This window comes from Suncus etruscus, chromosome 15, assembly GCF_024139225.1.
Source record: "Suncus etruscus isolate mSunEtr1 chromosome 15, mSunEtr1.pri.cur, whole genome shotgun sequence".
NCBI lineage: Eukaryota > Metazoa > Chordata > Mammalia > Eulipotyphla > Soricidae > Suncus > Suncus etruscus.
Window position 1 is genome coordinate 43,919,015 of NC_064862.1, and position 18,930 is coordinate 43,937,944.

General features: G+C 38.3%; 1 protein-coding gene and 1 non-coding gene across 4 annotated transcripts in view; one reads left to right on the forward strand and one right to left on the reverse strand.

Annotated features, from left to right (window-relative positions):
- SIPA1L2 (signal induced proliferation associated 1 like 2) overlaps positions 1 to 18,930 on the forward strand; it is a 290,291-nt gene that overhangs the window by 92,176 nt on the left and 179,185 nt on the right. The gene's annotated exons all lie outside the window — the stretch shown is intronic.
- LOC126031641 (U6 spliceosomal RNA) lies at positions 9,786 to 9,892 on the reverse strand. Its single transcript, XR_007503473.1, has one exon. It is a non-coding gene; the product is annotated as a U6 spliceosomal RNA (small nuclear RNA).

Here is an 18,930-nt window from a genome sequence, read left to right on the forward strand (position 1 = left end):
AACTATGAGCTAAGGATGCTAATTTAAGGGGTAAAGGGGAAACAATAAAGGGATCTTGGGATAATACTAGAGGAATGCTAGCACTTTGTTGGTAAGCATGACACAGAAATAAAAAAAAAACACAATAAAATAATATTTTAATAATATGTTATTGTTAGGCCTGAAGCAGTAGAGGAGGTAAAAGGGATCAAGAGCCGGGAGTCCACTAAACAGTTTCTCCATCAATTCAGCAGTGACTATTCAGCAAGAGCAATCAGGTAGGGGTGGCTGTAGCAGTCGCCTAACCCCCCCTTTGCTCTTCATCAGGGGCTTTTTAGACCCTCAGGCTAACTGTCATTCCACAGAGGCAGTTACTAGGGTTGGTCTTCAGATAGTCTTCACCTTAAAGGCACAGTAGCTCATTTATGGCTGGCCAGGGGTCATAAGAGTCTCCGTTTTCTTATATTTTCTCCATTTTCTGCAGAAGAAAAATGGGGGAGTAGGGAGTAGGAATAAATAACAGTATCTAAGTATTGTTCACTGTCGAACACATTTCAGGTAGGTCAGATCTGAAGGATCTCAGCTGATGATGTAATCTGTTAGCACAGGAAGTCAGTGGTCCTCTGCAAGTCAAAAGAGCTAGGTCCTGGGGCAGAGTAATAAATAGCACGTGGGTAGGGCATTTGTCTTGCACGTAGCCAACTCAAGACAGACCTTGGTTTGATCTCTGTCATCCTATATAGTTCCCTGAGCCTGCCAGAAGCCATTTCTGAACATAGCGCCAGGAGTAACCTCTGTGCACTGCCAGGTGTGGCCAAATACCACCCCTCAAATAAAATAAAAATAAAAAACAATTACTATCACCAAAATAAATAAAGATTGCACCTTTATTAAAAAAAAAATAAAAAAGAGCCAAGTCCTCAAGCCAAGACCACAGTCGAAGATGATGATTCAAGAGGTGATGGACTGGTTGTTTTGGAGGCCCACCCAGGAATGCCAAATGTAGTGACCAACAACTTTGCCTAAGCAGTGAGATAGAGGAGGGAGTGAGAGAGAGAGACAGAGAGAGAAATAGAGAAATAAAGAAATAAAGAAGTAGAAACATTTCAGCTTTATTGCTATACATCTCTTGAAGTTTGCCTGGGGGGAGGGAGGGAGGGAAAAAAGAGGGGGGAGGGTGGGGGGAGAGAGAGATTATAGGATAATAGGATAAAGTGGTGCGGGGTTGGGGGAGGAGGTCCGTAGCTCTGGAGATTGAGAGAGAGAAAGAAGTAGAGCAAGTTGACTCTTGCTAATTCAAGGCCTGGTCCAGCTAGGGAGGGCTTTGGTTTCTGGCTCCCTATAGGCTGGAAGACTCTGCTGTGGTATTAACCCCTGACCTACTCAACTGTCAGGCTCTGCCCTTTTCTACTTAGGGAAGTTGTCAGTTACAGGGGACATATGTGTGTGTGTGTGTGTGTGTGTGTGTGTGTGTGTGTGTGTGATCACTCCTTAAAGGGTGATAGACTAATAATTCTCTTAAATACATCAACAGGTTACAAGCAGAAGTTCATTTACTCCTGGTAGGGGGTTTTGGTACTCCATTTCCAAGGACCTAGAAAAGAAAAAAAAACTGTTTAGTTAACAGTAAAAATAGCAACATCTTGTAAGAGGCATAGAACAAAAAGAAAAGCTATTTAATATCTATAGTACAAACCAAAAAAATTTAATAAAGGATCAGAAAATAGCCAAAAAGAGAGAAAATTTGAAACATCAAGGAACTACTTAGAACAATAACTTATTTTATTTTATTTTATTTTTGGTTTGGGGGCACACCCATCAGTGCTCAGGGTTTACTTCTGGCTCTCCACTCAAAAATAGCTCTTGGCATGCTTGAGGGACCATATGGGATGCTGGAAATTAACCTGGGTCTGTCTTGGGTCGGCTGCGTGCAAAGCACATGCCCTACTACTCTGCTATCACTCCAGCCCCCAAAAACTGTTATTTTAAAGGTGAGCCAGGTGCAAGAGGTTGTTAAAACTTATACAGAAAAGCTAAACTTAAAATTATCTTCCTTCACAAAATGAAAACTCTGATCCTTTAGGAAGTGGGGTGATGAGCTTCTCTCACTATTTCTTGCTGAGACATATGGGCATTGTGGGGTTGCCAGAGTTTCACTTCCTTGATGTTTACCTAATAGATAGGGAAAATTACAAAATTGATTCTTAATTGTGGGGAGAGAGGCTGGGAAATAAGGGGATTTCTGCAAGCTGGCCTTGAATATAAAAGAAAGTCTCTGTTTAGAGATTTGTGTTCCCTGCTGTTATGAGTGCAGGATGAGCTAAGGAGAAAGTCATCCAGGACAACCTTTGTAGACTATTAATGCTATAAGCATTGCAATCACTATCTTTACTCACCTTATGATTTAATGATGCAATGAGCATTGCGGTCGCTATCTTTACATATTTTCTGATTTAATGTTGTCAAGGGCATTGTAACTGCTATTTTTGCATACCCTCCAAATCAATGAAGCCACATACCTTGTGACTGATGTCTTTACATACTATCTTGTTGGTGTAATGCTTAAGCTTTATTCACACATTCTGTTTCCCATCTTAAGTTTGCCCTTAAAAGCTTTGTCCCTACCTTCAATAAAAGAAGTCTTGCTCTGATAATGTTTCCTTGCAAGTGGTCTGTGGCTCGTAGTTTTTCCTCCTTTATCTGAGTCTAGCCTCTGAGGCTAGCCTTGCATCAGCCTGATTGGGGGGCCCGCCAGAGCATGACATCATTGGATCCAAAAGATAAATAACTACATTCTGATTCCTGTACAAAAGTATAAATGTGCTGAACTGCTTGAAAACAAGAGTATCCTTCTTAAAGTGATGAAAAAGCTAAAAAAAAAAACTTTCTAAATTTCAGAGATGTTGATTTCTGATGAGGTATAATGAAACCCAGAGTTTCTTTTTAGGACTGTCCTCTGTTGAAGTATAAGCATAGCCTTTCCCTCAAATGATTAGGTTGCCTGCTACCTGATCTTTATCAATTTTCACCCAAATAGATGAATTAATTTTTCTGAACCTGTACATCTTTTTGAAAATGTCTTTCAGCAGCTCTCTGGGAATCTCCTTGAGGTAAATTTAAAAAAATAAAGAAAATAATATTAAGGATAGGAAATCAATTAGAGACATACCCCCTTTCTGATTTTTGAGGCTGTTTTGAGAATCCTATGAATATGTTCAACAATGGCTTGTCCTTGAGGATTATAAAGGATACCAGTGATATGTTTGATTTGACATTCTTTGCAAAATGATTTAAATGTTTTACTAATGTACATTATCAGTTTTGATGGTATTGGAACAGCCATGACAGAAAAGTATTATAATAAAAGGAAACACATGCCATTAGCTCTTTCTGGAGTCATAGGGACAGCCCATATAAAATGAGAAAAAGTAGAACTACTTGTATAAATGATTTGTTTGGGAATAGATTAACATGAGTTAATATCCATTTGCCATAAGTCATTTGTCTGCAGTCCTCTGAAGTTAGCTCCAGCCACAAGAGGGGTACAATTCAAAGGAGTGGAAACAGAGCAAGATAGGAACTTTCTTACAAAATTACAATTCCTTCTGAGCCTCTGGAGTTAATTGTCATGGACCAACCAGAGCAGATTCTCCTTCTAGAGTGAGTAACACGTTTCAAAGCTCTGAATTAGGAATACCAAGAGAGGGGCAGACCTAATTATTATCTCGCAACTGTTTCTGAAAATCATGAGTGTGTTGAGGTTTTTCTGGTAGATGAAATTTTTATTCTGTTACAACTTGTAATTCAGCTGCCAGTAAGCATGTAACCACAACTTTGTATAATCTTTGAAGCTTCTTATCATTAAAACACACTATCAGAATATTGTCCTTGTAGGGAATAATGTAACCATGTGGAAATCTTGCACGAGAAGGACATAGACATATATTGATGAAATATTAACACATTGTAGGTGAGTTGGTGATTTGGTGAGTCCTTGGCGTAAAACAGTCCTCTGATTACCTGTGCATAGGTGCTTTATGATTTAAAGAAGGAATAGAAAATGCAAAGCATTTGTGATAGTCTGGGTGAATAGGAATATTATAAAAGCAGTCTAATATCTATTACAACCAGTGGCTTATCTTTAGTGTAAAATCACCCCATGCACTGTATCTCCAATCCCAGGTAAACAAGTCTGAATCAAGATTACAAATATAATAATTCAAATCAGTCTGAGGGTGAAAACATATAGTCTGGCAGTCTTTCATATAGTTTCTATAACATCTTCTCTTTCCCTAATTGGATGCAAAATTGTTTGGCAGTCTTCAATGGCACATTCAAAGGTCAACTGCCTTATCAGATGTTGCTGGGTCTCTTCCTCTCACTTGTCTTTGCACTGTATCAATTAATTTTCTATGAGTTGGGCATAAGATATTGTGACCTCCTGGGAGATTTTTTTGTATTTGTCCTTGAATTTTGCATCTGTATCAGTCCTCTCCTATGCACCCAATGCTATATCTTGCATATGTGTTAGAATGGTATATGGTAGGGTAGTTTGCCTTTTTTTTTTTAATATTCTTCCTTCCTATTAGCATGTCATACATGATTCTGACCTAGAAAGACTGACTGAGGGTGTGCAGCTTGGCTTTGGCCTCATCACTATCCCACATTTTCCACTTCAAGTACTGGGAAGGGTTCAAGGTATACTCTAGCCATTGTTTGAAAATCTTGGGCAGTCCAAAGCACATTTTTAATTAAGCCAGTTAAATATTCTTTAAATATGGAGAATTGGATCCATAAGCTGCCCAAACCATTTTGAAATGACCAAGAAAATTTATTTTTAATCCTTGGAAGATTGAAGTTCATGACACTGAGATATTCTGGGTTCTGTTCTTAATCCATGTAGTGGGAGAGAATATTTAGACTCTGAGTCTGAAGTAACCTCATTATATGAGGTTCTGGAGTTTGGTCATGTCTGGAAAATGCAGGTTTCTTTGGCTTCCATACATAGTACTTGGACTATTATCAGCCCTAGGTTGGGCTTAAGATCTAGCCTGAGTTTTTTCTGGAAAGACACCTCTCTCCTTTGATGGCATTTGTTTGATGAAATGCTCTTGTATTGGCAGAATGGGAGTAACATTCTCCATTCAATTTGATCTAGGTCCTTCCTGAATGAGGAGCTCTCTTTTTTTTCTAGGCATAAGCACAGGAGGGGCTGAGAGGGTAACAGTCACAGATAAATTCAGTCTGGTTTCCCCTACTGGGGGTTGGCCCAAGAGTGGATGAGAGGGTAATATTTTTAAGTACTTTGGTGAGTACTGTATTATTTTTTTTATCATTACTTGGAGGTATATATTCCAGCATGTCATCTTCCCTAGTAGCATGAAAAGCAGTAGATTTTTGAAAAACATGGAATAGCTTAAAAAACTTTAAATATCTAAGAGAGCAGAATAGACTTAATCTACCATATCATAAAGGCCTTGGTCCATGAAGAGATCATGGCTTGATTCTCAGAATTCCAATTGTGATTCCCCAGAGTATCATTACTCACCCTGCTCTGGGTGCCAACTGTTACACTTAATACTGGAGTAGTAGGAGATGGCAAGAGGCAGCAGGAGCCAGGAGACTTGTCAGTAGTTTTCTCCAGCTATTCAGCAGTGACCATTCAGCAGGAGCCATCCCCAGCAGGGGTGGCAGTGGCAGTGGCAAGGTCCCCTTGTCCTCCACCTCCCAGCACTTTAGCCAGGTTTCTTTTTTTTTTTTTTTTCTTTTTTTTTTTTTACATCCAGATCAAATGCCAACTAGTGGCAGAAGAGGCAGGCTTCTGATAACTGAAGTCTTCACCCTTAATGGGATGGTAGCTCACTTTGGTTGGTCAGGGACCAGAGTGTTTGTTTCTTTATACTAATGTGCTATCATTTAAAAAAGGATAACAATATTTGGTTTTAATATTAGTTAACCAACATATACAAAAATGTCTTAAAAGTTAAAAATAAGTGAAGGATGGAGAAATAGTACAGTATTTAAGGCACATGACTAACCCTGGTTTGGGTCTCAGAATCACAAGGAGTGATACCTGAGCACTGCCAGGTATGAGCCCTCCTCCCTGCCACCTTTTTCCTTTTATTTTAAAAACAGAACTATAGATGTTGGTCAGCATTAGAGCTTTACTTTGAGGTCAATCTCAGGTATTGCCCTCACCCTCCAAAAAAAGAAAAAAACAAAAGATTTGGTGCCAGAGAGCACAGCTATAGGGAGTTTGCCTTGCACTCAGCCAACCCAGGATGGATTGTGGTTTGAATCCCAGCATCCCATATGGTCCCCCAAGCCTGCCAGGAGCGATTTTTGAGCACAGAGCCAGGAGTAAACCCTGAGTGCCACTGGGTATGACCCAAAAGCCAAGAAAAAAAAAGATTTAAAATAGAGGCATAACTGAGTGGGCCTCAACTACTAACTTGCTTTTAAATAAGGAAAATAATTATGGTGAGTTTAATCTTGTTAGTTAAAAATCAAAACTGAGGTTTTTCTCAGGAAGAAATTCTCCTTAGGCTATGGACTAAAGCCCTAGGTATATTAGATTTTAGATTTTAGATTTTTGGCACAGACGTGATATTTGGCACAGAAGTATGGGACTAAAAGTTTAGTACTTCAGGACATATCAGCCATGAGGTGCTGGAGATAAATTTCAGGTCTTCACATGTTAGAATTGTGCTGTACTATTGAATCTATCTTCCTACCTCTAACCTCAATCTTAATCTAAAAGTTTCTAGTCTGTCTCATGAATTTCAAACTTTCTAGCCCATACCATGCTGTCTACCAATTCTTTCCTTTTCTTCCCTCCTTTCTTTTGGTTTTATTACTTCTTTGGTGGAACCCTGGCTGGTATCCTGTTAGAGAAATAAAGGCCTTCACTATGTTGCTATATCATTTGTTTCTCTTTCCTATTCTTTGTGCTATAACTATGTGACACCTGCTGACTGTTTCCTTGTCTCTTATCATGCCTTAATTCTATGTGATGCCTATATCATGATCACTGATCCTTCAGCTCATTATTCCTTCTCTCTTCTCTATTCAGCAAATCTGCTTCTCCACCTTTAGTTTCATTTCATGAGAAACCTTCCTGACTGGTCTTCCTTTTTACTATTGGCTATTTATTTTCTTCTGTTGTTTCCCAAAGAAAGCTCTGTGTATTTCTCTCTTTTGAATATAACTTCCTTAATACAGTTTACTATTTACGTGCTATTTTCTTTGACCAGACCACTGAGTTCCTGAATGACAATGTTCTCCCAAGATACCTGAAACTAAGCTCTCCTTAGTGATTACAGGTAGTGAACACAACCATAACACACCACTTTACCTAGTTACTATGGGATTGCTCTTCATCTCCCACCATAGCGACAAATACAGTAGCCTGTCTTTTTAGTCCTGTGTGCTAACAGTCACTCAGTTTAATGATTTGTCTGGCTGGTCAAAGTCTTCCTGCTAAATCTTCTACTAGATGAAATAAGTAAGATTAAATTATGTATTGACTCTTACAAACTAGGAATGGACCATAAAAACCTTTTTGTAAGTGTAGATAAAAATGATGTCAGTAAGACTGGAATCTCAGAATAATGGTGGTCTTTAGGAGTATTTTCTTTTCCTTCTCTGCTCAGAATAGTAGAAAAGTCTTTCTTGAGAGCTAAAAAAGCTTTTGAGTCAAAAGAGATACCTTTTCATGCAAAAGCTGTTTTGTGTCTCCATCTGCCTGTTACAACCCAGAAAATGCAAAATATACTTTATTCTCTTCAAATTCTCTTCAAATTATTATGTATATGCTTCTAAATCAGTCTTTTCTAGCTTCACTTTCCAGCCTTACTCCAAGCTATCTCATTAAAGTAGGACAATCAGTTGGTTTATGGGAAGGAAACACAGTTGGAAAAATGTTGAGAAACTCAGAATTAGTGTTGGAAGTCTATCTCTAGCACAACTCTTAAAAATACTTAAGAAAAGTTTTAATTTTTCTGGACAGTTTTTCCCCCCCCTGTTCATTTTTTTTTCTTTTTGGATACACCTGTATTTCAAAGGGTTTACTCTGAACTCTGCACTCAGAAACCACTCTTGCTGGGCTTGGGGGACCATATGGAGTGCCAGAGATTGAATCTGGTCTGCTGCATGCAAGGCAAGTATCCTGCCTGCTGTACAATCTCGCTGGTCCTGGACAGTTTGATTTTTTAAAACAGTTGTCATACCTATTATGATAAAAAGCCATAATGACTTTGTTTTATTGCTTTGGGATAGAAAAAAATACTTCAGGACAAGAGGTTAGAACTTGACAGATTTCAGCTTTTAAAGAGCAGTAACATGATTATGTAGCTTTCTGTTTTCCCTGGTTTTTTTTTTTTAAGATACTAGATTATTTTGATAATTAAATATGGAGCCAACCATTTTTCTCCTAGGATAGTTATACCTCCACACAGATCCTGTTAGATATTTAGCTAAGGACATATTTAAAATTAGAAATTACATACCAAAACGGAATAGGAATTATGAATTCTAAGAAATTACAAGCCAATTACCAGCTGCATTTTGTGGACCCAATTTAAGTGCATGTGAAGGTTGTCTTTCATCTTTTCCATATTATATTGTAGGGAAATTGGTACCAATTTTCACTTAATGAATTGCTGCTTAGTCCTGTCAAAATTCTTAGGCTTAGAAATTTCTGTCATCATTAGCACATGTTGCAAATGTAAATCGTATTTTAATACTCTAATTGGCTGCTTTGAAACTTCTGGAAGCATCTACATACTTAGCTACTATGAATTAAAGGTTTGAAAAGGAGCAGAGGGTATTGTTGACAGCCCCATCCTACTTCCAAATATGTAAGCACTGATAAATCCTTTTAAAAGAATCCAAGGCTCCATCTGGAGGATGGTAGCTTCAGATACAAAGAAACAGGTTTTCTACTTGAGAGGATGGAACAAAAGGGGAAGGTGTCTGGGAGTTTTTAAAATTGAGATAAGAGTGACATGAGAACTTGGGGACACTCTGATGCTCCCTTTACCCAAGGGAGACTTGATATTGTTAGGGAATTTCAGGACTCCAGTAATGTTAGGAAATATCACAGAATTGAGATTGCAGCCAAAGTGGATAGAAGAGAATGGAGGTTATTCATGTGGAGAAAAAGTTCAGGTCACTCTGGCAAATCTAGGTCCCACTGGCAACTCCAGGCCCCAAGAATAGGATCCAACTGTTTTTATATATTCCAATCATCAAGCAAGCAAGAATTCTTATACGAGCTAAGTTACAGTCAAAATTGGTGTGGCCTTGAAGAACAAGACACTCCTACACAAACTAAGTTGCAGCTGAAGTGGCTGGCCTTGAAGAACAAAAGTATTTTGTGGTATTCTATTTAGCTGCATTTGCTATGATCAGGTATCTTGGTTATCTTCATATTCATAAATCATTTTTGGCTGTTTTTTACTCAATTTCCCTCATACCAGTTACATGTTATATGGATGGGTGGTAGAGGCTTTTTATTTGGTAATGAAGTAGGTGATGTCACAGGGATTTTCCCATTCCCAGCAGATTCTTAATTATTAATTTTTGGCCACATTCGGTGATGCTCAGGGGTTAACCCTGGCTCAGAAATCACTCCTGGCTTGGGGGACCAATGGGATTCCGGGGGACCGTGGTCCCTCCTAGGTTAGTGCATGCAAGGCAAATAAATGCCCTACCGCTTGCACCACTGCTCGGCCCTTAGATTCTTAATTATTGTCATCTTTTGCTACCATCCCATTTCTTTATTTTTTTTCTTTATTTTTTTTATACAAAATACGTAATGCTTCACGAATTTGTGTGTCATCTTTGCACAGGGGCCATGCTAATCTTCTCTGTATAGTTCCAATTTTAGTATATGTGCTGCCGAAGTGAGCACCATCCCATCCCATTTCTTAACTGCTTTGATATAACTTACATCTTACATGTAAGGTAAATGCTATTTATTTGAATGGTAAAAGTCACTTTCATGTAAACAAAAACATAAAAGTTACATTGAATCACATAAAATATTCCGCAGGTCACATGATATCTCAGAATATGAAAATCCTTAAGCCCTCAGTCCACATATAAGTAGATAGAAACTTCACTTTTATATCAAAGGAAAGTTTGTGTTTTTTAATATTTTTAATTTTTGTTTGTTTGTTTGTTTATGTTTTTGGGTCACACTCAGCAGAGCTAAGAGTTTACTCCTGGTTCTGGGATTAGAAATTAGTCCTGGCAGGCTAGGGAATGCCAGGAATCAAACCCGGTTCCATCCTGTTTTGATTGCTTGCAAGCAAATGCCCTACTGCTGTGCTATTGCTCTAGTCCCATTTGTATGTATTCTTTTAAAGGTTTTTTTTTTAAACTTATATTTTCCTAGCATGCTTTTCTATGTATCTATATATGTATGCCAAAATATGCCCATGTAAAGTAATCTTAAATCTTTCAAATTATGTAAATCTTTCATAAATCTTTCAGATATGGGACAGGAAAGATACTACAGTGAGAAATAAATTTCTCAAATTATTGGACTGAAAAGGTAGTACTGTGAGTAGCAATGCCTACAAGCAGCCAACTGGGGTTCAATCTCTGGCACCAAATATGGTGCCACAGGCAGCCAGGAAGATTCCCTGAGTTCAGAGCCAGCAATAAACCCTGAACACCACACCTCTGGATGTGGCCCAAACCTCCGCTCATCTCAGTCTTTCAAATTAAGTTCCTGAACACCTCTGGATGTGGCCCAAACCTCCCCTTACTCCAGTCTTTCAAATTAAGTTTGTACATGAGACATTTTTTCTATTACTAAGTAGAGAAAGCTCAGTGAAAATAGAAAATGCTCTTAGGTTATTTGGCTTTAGATTATTTGGATATATATCCTAGACATGGCCCCTTGACACTCTACTCCTGCCCAGAGAATGAGCTAGTTCAGAGGAACTGTTTCCTGCAATGGTTGCAGGGGTCCTCAAACTTTTTAAACAGGGGCCAGTTCACTGTCCCTCAGACCATTGGAGGGTCTGATTATAGTAAAAACAAAACTTATGAACGAATTCTTATGCACACTGCATATATCTTATTTTGCAATGAAGAAACAAAACAGATACAAATATAATAAGTGGGCTGCGGGCCATAGTTTGAGAACCACTGTTAGAGTAAGCCTCCTAGAAGAAAACAGATTTAGACACTCTACTGAAAACCACTCCTTAAAGATTCCTGTTTTAGCATGACTGAAGGAAGGAATAAACAGGCAGCAAAAACCATATTCATTCTGTGCTGATCCAGTTATTTAATAAAAGGTAGTTCTGTTTGTAGTCCTAGGCTATTTTCATATGTTCCTTGAGATACAGGAAATGTACAGGTATAATGTACAGTAGAGGAAATGGTCAGTTCTTCCTGGGGCTCTGCTGACTTCCTGCAGATGAGGTGAGGGTCTGCTGAGGCACTTGCTCTGTCTTTCTAGTTCTGTAATCTTAGATACATTTGATTATCTCTTCCCTGAACCCCCCCACCCCCACCCCCACCCCCTCAGTCAGAGCCTGTTTCTTTTTCTTTATCTGTGATGTTCATTCTTATCATTGTTCTGCATCTTTACAGGAATTAAATGACATCACTGTAACTGCAGACACTGTCTAAAAGTACACTGGGTAACTGCACTTTGCCCCCCCCCCCCCCATCTGTCTATTGTTTGATCTAACTTTAACTTAGTTGCTAGATTTTGTAGGTGGCCTACAAAATTGCCAATCTGAGAAAGTTGCATTTTTTGCCCTGTGTCTGAGGATAACAGGCTTTCTAAGGTTCTTTGGCTCAGCTGTGGGGTTCATGAAGGTCGTTCTAATGCTGTGTCTAAAACTCAAGGCTGGATGCAGCTTAGCACTTGATAAAATAATTATGCACTATTTATAAGAGAACTATTGTATAGGAACACCTTGCTCAATGAATCATCTTCAGATTGAACCTACTTAAAAAGAATTATTCTGAATTGATTTAATGCCCAGTTTCAAACCTCACATTGATGCAGCTTGATCAGGGTATTGAATTTGATACTGACAATATCTATCTTGAATGTTTTTAGGGAACATATTGTTGGAACTATTTTGTTATAAAATGAAATTTTCCCTTTCCAGGCAGTAGAGAAATGTATCTATATTTATTGTAATAACTGTAATTTATCACATTATGACTTGCAAATGATGACTATCCAGAGGATACTTTTCTGTATCAGACACGGTGGTTGAATGTTAAAAAGTTTAAAAAGATTTTGTGTCTTCTGTTATGGGTATGAGTACTTTTGGGGCCATACCTGTGATTGAACCCAAATGTGAGGAAAATACTTTACCATTGAGCTCTTGACTGGACTTTGAGCAAGTATTTTAAAAATTATATATACAAATCGATACTAGTAGCAACTTATAATTTGCACTCCTTAACCTATTTACATTTCATTTATCTGCAGATGGAGACTCTTACTCTTTACTTTTTGGTCTTACAGAGGGGGTTTTACTTTTGTTGAGAATAGTTTTGTAAACAGCTTGTTTGTGAGAGTTTACTAATAATAAAGCTTTTGAAAGTCTTTTATTGTTGTTGTTAAAATGTTATTAAAAATAAAGCACATGGGAACCAGAGAGACAATGCAGGAGGTATGGAACTTTATATCTGCAGTGACTGCAACCACAGTTCAAGTCTGTGCCACTATGTATGATATCTTCTAAATCCATCCTGAGCACAGAGCCATAAATATTCCCTGTGTAGTAAAGGGTGTGCCGTGCCCTTCCTGCCCTCCAACTGCATGGAATGAACTGATGAAACAGACTTCTTTCAGGTTTAAAATTAACTGAAGCTGTGTAAGAGTTTGTGTTAATATTCATTTACACTTGATTGTAGATTGTATCAAGGTCGTAACTTGAAACTTGGTCATAACTTAGAGTCTATTACTTTCCAGTGTAAGTAATCTTGATAGTTTAAGAGAATAAATACAGTAAGTATTGATTCTTGGGTCTTCTTGTAGCAAGAATCTACAGAACTGGTTGTTAAGAATTTTTATAACTATTTTATTTTCTGTTGTATTTTTGTTAAGCATATCAGATCTAGGCTAATTTTCTTGTTACAAATAAGAAATTAGAGTCCAGTAGTCAGAGAAATAGAACAGTATAGATGAATAGTATGCTCCCTACCAGGTTCAGTCCCTAGCACTGCAGGGCTCTGAGTATCATTGGATATAGTTCTAGAGGGAGCTTGGCACAGCCATCTGCTGGTTTGAGTAGCACTGCTTCCTTAAATCCTAGTACAGAGCCATCCAGCCTGGTCAGCCAAATATTGCCAAAGGAGATCCCTGGGTCCTTTTGGGTGCTAGTGCAACCTCTCTACCCACCAAACATGGGAAAAGAAATAAGGAAATAAAATTATTAATAGGGGCCAGAGAGATAGCTCAGAGGTAGGGCCTTGCACGTGGCCTTGCATGTGGCTGACCCTGGATGGACCCAGTTTAATTCTGGCATCCCATATTACCCCCCCCCCCCCACCTCAGCTTGCCAGGAGCGATTTCTGAGCACAGAGCCAAGAGTAACCCCTGAGCATCACCAGGTGTGTCCTCCCTAAAAAACCTAATAAATAAATAAATAAATAAACTGAACCAAAAAAGAAAACCCAATAAAATTAATAGACATTAATACCAGAGATAAACTCGGGAACTTTTTCCAGCACAGTGGATGAGCCTAAAGTTTAAGGGGAAAAATTGTTATTATACTGTCGCTGCTTTGCTCAAATTTAAAATTTCATCACCTGACCCCATACACTGGCCTCCCTCCTTTTACTCTTCTTTCTAGGGCCTTTTTCTTTGCTGCTCATTTGCCTGATCACTTCCCCTTTTTCTCTATTTTCACTGGTATTTCCCTGCACTGCCTGACCTTCACCATTTCCCTTGTTTCTTCACTTTTGCTTCCCTCTCCCCAACACTTGTGTAAATGGCCAGAGCAGTCTAGCTGAATTTTATCTTCATCCTTCTTGTTCTAACTCACTTTGTTTTATTTTTAAATCACTAATCAGAGAAGCATTTATCAATTTTCCTTCTGTAATCTTTCCTACATTAAAATTTTTTACAGTGAGCAAAGATTACATTTTAATACAAACCACCATGTGTTAAACAATATTTTTAAATTATCAGATATAAACCTTAAACAGGAGCTATTGAGTTCTTTGCATTATACCTGGTTTCTTAGAGCTTTCTTAATTATTTTTTTTAAAAATTGAGGCGTCATACATAGGTTACAATACTGTTAAAGTCATTGTTTTACAATTGCAGAAAGGACTGCAAATCAGTCCTCTCACTAGTGTCAAGATTTCATTCATCATTGTTTTAAAATTCCTAGCCTCTTCGCATTCTACTCACATTCCAGTTCTGTTGATTTTAGTCCCAGGGTTTGTTTGCATTGGGAATTAGAGCTTCCCTGGCTTGCTTTAATGCCTTTTTGCCCTCATGTTCTCATTTCAGTTGGCCTACTCAGGGAAGCAGGTCAAACAGTGTCAAAGCGGTACTAAGTAAAGGTTGCAAAAGAAAGTTAGACTTCAACTTAAGGGTTTAAGTATCCTTGGTGGCTTCCATAACTGGTGCTTGTAATCTGACTTCAGTTTGACAGAAGTGCCTAGGATTGTGGACCAGACTGGCAGTGTAAGCCTGGTCAATGTTTACATGGTCTGTTAAGAGGCATTCTCCTTGGGTGCCTGTCTGCCCAGCCAAAGCCTGCAGATGCTCTGTACTTTCTATAGGGGCCTCCTGTTTTCCTGTGGGCCCTCCAGTTCCCATGGAATTAACTCTGACAATTTACAACAGAAATTGGAGAAATCAATCAGTTTAATCTTGCCAATTTAGATGCAGCTGACTAAAGACCACAGACCCTTCACGCTCTGGTTTTGGAAGGATTCACTGGCAGCATTCCTTTTAGCACCACACATATTCAAACTTCCTGATGGTCAGGGTTTCAGGTAACACCATTAGACCAGATGTGCTCAGTGGTGTGAACTCCCAACACTATTTCTTAGGTCTTGAAAGATGCAGTTTTACTAAAGTTTCTTAACTTTCAATTGACCTTTTGCCTATTTATATGAGGAAGTTAAACTTAGAGTTGATAGTTGTCAATGAATGACAACATATTCTGGTGTAAGCTTACGTAATTTCTGGTCTCATCAGAAATTGTATCCTAATTCTTGAGAACTTAATCAGAAAACTTCACTTTGAAACCCTTCATTTGACAGTTGAGAAGTCACTTTCAAAAGCATTTTTTGGGGGGTGGGGGTTTGGGCCACACCCGGCGGTGCTCAGAGGTTACTCCTGGCTGTCTGCTCCGAAATAACTCCTGGCAGGCTCCGGGGACCATATGGGACACTGGGATTCGAACCAACCACCTTTGGTCCTGGATCGGCTGCTTGCAAGGCAAACGCCGCTGTGCTATCTCTCTGGGCCCTAAAAGCAATTTTTTTTTAATAAAGTCAAAAACTTTTTTGTGTGTGTGTGTGTGTTTTTTTTGGGTCATACCCAGCAGTGCTCAGGGTTTATTCCTGGCTCCAGGCTCAGAAATTGCTCCTGGCAGGCACGGGGGACCATATGGGGTGCCGGGATTCGAACCGATGACCTCCTGCATGATAGGCAAATGCCTTACCTCCATGCTATCTCTCCAGCCCCTAAAGTCAAAAACTTTATTACTCAAATTCAAGAAATTCTGTTTGCTTTCTTTAGAATATTTGTGGTTTATGAAGTAGAACAAAATTAAGTAGCTGAATCAGGAATACATAGTTTTCAAATGCACTGAAAATTAGATAGTTAAAATTGTGTCACTAGATTGTTTATTATTTGGCTTGAGTAGGTGAGTGACAGAATATAGGGCTTTTGCCTTGCATACAGTTCAATCCCAGGAATCCTATACCGTTCCCTGAGCCCAGGAGTAACTTATAAACGGAGAGCACAGAGCCTGAATGCCATGAGGTAAGGCAAGGCCCCAAAAATAAAAACAAACAAACAAATAAATAAAAAACACAAAAAGAAAAAAAAACAAAACAAAAAGAATATAATGTTAGTAAAGAGGGTCACTAGTAAGTTCACAAATTTAGTGAATGAAAGATATATATTCAGCCTGGTGTCTAGTTACTTATGTTTTTGGAAAGGTTCATTGGCAGCATTCCTTTTAGCACCACATGTATTCAAATCTCCCTCTGATGGTCAGGGTTTCAGGTAACCCCACTGGACCAGATGTGCTCAGTGGTGTGAACTTGTGTTATTTGAAAGTTATCACTAAGAAGAACTGGGAATGGCTCAGCAGTGCCGCAGTTGAATTCATTCAATCCCAACACTTGAAAGAGACAAAAAAGAAAGATGTTATGAGATTTTAAAAGTTCTCACCATAAAGAATAAAATTATTAGCTATGTATGGCAATGTATGTCAAATAGACTTAATGGTGATCAGCATTTTCTAAAGTAAAGAAATTATGTTGTATGCCTGAATTTAGCATAATATCCTATGTTAACTATACCTCAATTAGAAAGAAAAATAATACTTTTATAATCACTTATAGATTTGGATGTCAAGACCCTATTTCTTAAGTCCCTGGAACGTAGCAGTTTTTATTTTTTTAAACTGAGAACTTTAAAATCCATCCTGCTTACATTTTGTTTTGTTTTGTTTTAGTTTTGGGGCCAAACCCATTTGACGCTCAGGGTTTACTCCTGGCTATGTGCTCAGAAGTCACTCCTGGCTTGGGGAACCATATGGGACATGGGGGGATTGAACCACAATCCGTCCTATGCTAGCGCTTGCAAAGCAGACACCTTACCTCTAGCACCACCTTCCCGGCCCCGCTTACATTTTTTTTAAGTCTGTGGGCTATATTACTTTGTTTGTATAAATAAAAGAACCTGATTTCTCTTAGAGTTTTGACTTAAAAAAATAAAAAACGTTCTGAACTTTCTTGACCAGTATTAGATACCATTGGAAGCAGAATGAGTGGCAAGAGGTTCTTCCCAGGCAAAGAGAGAAAAGGAAGGAAAAGCATTTATTTTATTCTCTTAGAATTGGAGCATGGCGGGGCCGGGCGGTGGCGCTAAAGGTAAGGTGCCTGCCTTACCTGCGCTAGCCTAGGACGGACCGTGGTTCGATCCCCCGGCGTCCCATATGGTCCCCCAAGCCAGGAGCGACTTCTGAGCGCATAGCCAGGAGTAACCCCTGAGCGTTACCGGGTGTGGCCCAAAAACCAAAAAAAAAAAAAAAAGAATTGGAGCATGGCTCCAAACTATGAATAGATGGGTGTTAGAACAGATGCCCTTCAGTTTTATTTAAATACTATATGGTAGTGAAAACCATTTGCATGCAGAACTTTTATTTTATTTATTTATTTTGAATCACTGTGAGATAAGTTGTTGATGATTGAGTTTCAGTATACAATATCCAAAGACCCATCCTTTCACGAATGTACATTTCCTGCCACCACTGTACTCAGTTTGCTTCCTGGCCTCCCACTGCTCTCCCTCTGCTTGCCTCTATAACAGACATTTTTTTTCCTTCTCTCTTCCTCTTTCTCTTTCTCTCTTTTTCGTTCTCTCTGTCTCTCCTCCCCTTTACCCTTTGAACACTGGTTTGCAATATGGAGATTAAAGGAGTATGCAGTATGCATACTAAAATGCATTTCATTTTACCTACTTTCAGCACCAAGTTTATTCCAAACTATCATTGTCATAGTGGTCCCTGCCCTGCCCTAACTACAGTCCCTTGCTCTTGCACAAGCTTTCTACCATGGATTGGTTCTCCTAGCCCTCATCTTTATTGGCTATGGTATTAAAAACATTATGTTTCTTATATCCCACAAATGAGTGTGATCATTTTATGTCTATCCCTCCCCCCTCTGACTCATTCTGCTTCGCAAAATAATACCCATATTCATCCACATATTAAAAAAATCATGACTTCATTTTTCCTAACAGCTGCATAATATTCCATTGTGCAGATATATAATAGTTTCTTTATCCACTCTTCTGTTTTGGGGCACTTGATTTGTTTCCAAATTCTGGCAATTGTAAATAGTGCTGCAAAGAACATAAGAGTTCAGATGCATTTCCTCATTGTGTTCTTTGGTTCTCTAGAGTTCAATTTAGAATTTTTTGTGGAGTGTCCCTATTATTTTCCCAAAAGGTCTAGTCTACATTTCCATCAACAGTGAATAAAAGTCTCATTTCTCTCTGCATTCATGTGAGTACAAATTGTTCCTCTTCTTCTTAATGTTTGCCAATTTCTGTTATGTGAGATTATGCTTTTGATTTGTACCTCCTTGATAATTAATGGTATGGAGCATTTTTTCGAGTACTTTTTGGCCATCTATTTCTCCTTTGGAGTATGTCTGTTCATCTCCCCCCGCCCCCCCAAATTTTGGATGGGGCTTGATTTTTTCTTATTTCTATTAGTGCCTTATATCTCTTAGATATTAATCCTTTATCAAATGAGTATTGGGTGAATAGTTTTCCCCATTCCATGGTCAGTCTTTATATTCTGGTCCTTATTTCCTTGGAGGTACAGAAGCTTCTTAGTTAATTAATTAACTTATTTTTGGCAAGGTAATAAACAAAATTTTACTTCAAAGTCTATTGATAAAGGACAAAATTATTTAATATTTAGTTTAGTCCAATTAAAATGTATTGACAAATCACAATATAAAATTTTATTTTATTATACTTGCATGCATTATTCCCCTTTATATTTTTAATGAATATATTTATTTAAGCACCATTGCAGTTCTATTTACAATATAGCCAGAATCTGGAAACAACCCAGAATTTAATATAGTTCCATTTGTTTATCTTTGTTTTTGTTTATTTGGTCAGTAGTGTTTAATCTTTGAAAATATCTTTTGCTTCAATATCATGAAGATTTCTACCAATGTTTTTCTCTATATATTCTA